Here is a 2,096-nt window from a genome sequence, read left to right on the forward strand (position 1 = left end):
ATACTGGCCCTTTTATGTACAAGAGCACTTGTATGGCCTTAATGCCATAAATCTTCTGGGCATTTAGAAGGACTGTTATTTGTGGGAGAAGAATATGGTATGGTTGCTACAGGTGATGGGCAAAACAGAGAACTAGTTTTAATGCTTCTGATAATAATAACCAATTGACTCTAAGGTAGGCAGAAAATTACAGAGGCAGAGCTCCATTTTGTATACAAGTATGAATGTGTCTTAATGTCTTGATGCTCTAATTATCTATTAGAAACAATAGTAGTAACAGCTGTATCAAGTCAAGATAATATTAGCATTACCTGAGTCACTACTTACCTTTCCTCTTCTTCATAGTATTGCCATCTTAATCCAAAGAATGATTGTTTGGTACTGTGTGGAAATTGTTTATTTCTCCTAATGATTTGGCATGAATCATTACCTACGATACGCAAGTATTGGTTTTCTTTCAACCCAGTCTTCCCAACTTTGAAATGTAGGCCAAGAAATGTTTGTATTTGCCTCAAGAAAATGCCTCCCCCCCCGCCTTTTTAAAGGGCAGTGTGATTCCAGTCCCCTACTATCACAAATCCTGCGGGCAAGTTTCCCAGGTTTGAGGAAATCACAGAGGTCAGTACATCCAGAGTGCAATGGATGAGCCTCACCCTGGGAAAACCACCTGTGTGATCATGGTAACCCTCCTGCCATGTAAATATTCAGAGAAATGCTTTTTAACCTGGCATAGCTCTTATTAGAGATTTCAAAGTCTTAGAGCCGTTTCGTTTGAGGCTGTGATACATGACAGAAGACTGGAAGTGGCATAGGGACCAAGACATAAATGTTTCCTAGAAATCTCAGGACAGGACTGGCCTAGAATGAAAACCTTCCAGAGCAGCTGCAGCCTGGACTGTGCAAGGATGGTCTCTCTGGAGTGGATTTATGCCCTGGAGTGTACTTTCAAGTGGCCCATTTTCTTTAGTGGAAATGAGTCAGTTTATAGCTTTACACCTGTGTATCACAGCTCCACATGGATTTGCCCATAATGGAGACTTCTGGAGCTTTCTCAAAGTCACAGGGTTGAGAGCCACTGTCCAGACTGATGTTGACACTAAACAGACATCAGACACACAGGAATAAAAACGTTTTATAATTAGGTCATAGAAAGTATCCCTTATATCTTCTGCAAACTGGAATGAGGCAACAAAACCAATTTATTTTCTTGCAAACATTTTCAATGAGCACTTAGTGAGGGACTAATGCCTGTGTATTTGGAGTAATACACAGAAGGTACAAGCACTGCAGGAGGTATTCTCAACAAATATCTAAATGAGCTTTAAGAATTAACTGGGCAAGCACTTTCTGGTCTTTCTGATTCCCAGAGGTTGGAGCACAGTAATTGATTTCCCCGACTCATTGAGTCAAACATGAGGTACAAGGATGAATAAAACATAGTCCTTGACCTCAAGTAGATGGACGAAACATTCTAACAGGAGAAGAATTTTATGACGAATATAAATACAAACATTTAATGTGTTAGAATACAGTGAAGATGAACTAATTTTGTTGAGATTTAACGCACATTCTTTCATAAAAGACTCACACCAGCCCTGCGAGGCAAGCAGTAGTATCCAGTTAGCAAATGAGAAAATGAAATCCTTCAGTGAGTCATTCCGTCTCACACAGTTAGTAAGGAACAGACTTAGGATTCAAATTTCTGTTGTTTTTTTTCCTTCATCTCTGTGTACTTCCATTACACTGATCAGAAACAAGGGTACAGCCGAGTGTGGGGGTGGGGGGAACATTGCCAGCAAGCCTGCAGGTAGAGTCAAGAAAGATCATGTGTTACAAACACGTTTCAAAGGTGAGATAGGAATTTAAGATATCAACAAAGTGATGACCACTTTACTTGCGAGGGTTCAGAGTCATGTCACACATTTTAGGGCAATCCAGAATGTTTTTTCTGTTTTAGGATAATTAGAGAATAAATCAGTAATTAAATTTTTATGCAGATAAGAACCAAGTAATTTACTATAGAAACTATGAGCTACTTCAAGTAGTTCCCCAAGTAGGAAAAGAATTTAAATAAAATCATAAAATACCAGCTTCCC

The 2,096-nt window shown here is 39.2% G+C and overlaps 1 non-coding gene across 1 annotated transcript; it reads right to left on the minus strand.

Annotated features, from left to right (window-relative positions):
* Positions 1-540: 540 nt before the first annotated feature.
* Positions 541-704, minus strand: LOC124523700 (U1 spliceosomal RNA). The gene has a single exon (XR_006965081.1). It is a non-coding gene; the product is annotated as a U1 spliceosomal RNA (small nuclear RNA).
* Positions 705-2,096: the final 1,392 nt, after the last annotated feature.

Source organism: Lynx rufus, unplaced genomic scaffold (assembly GCF_022079265.1).
Source record: "Lynx rufus isolate CCGP_SWC_20201006 ecotype Redwood Valley unplaced genomic scaffold, mLynRuf1.p SCAF_1, whole genome shotgun sequence".
In the NCBI taxonomy this organism is placed as follows: Eukaryota; Metazoa; Chordata; class Mammalia; order Carnivora; family Felidae; genus Lynx; species Lynx rufus.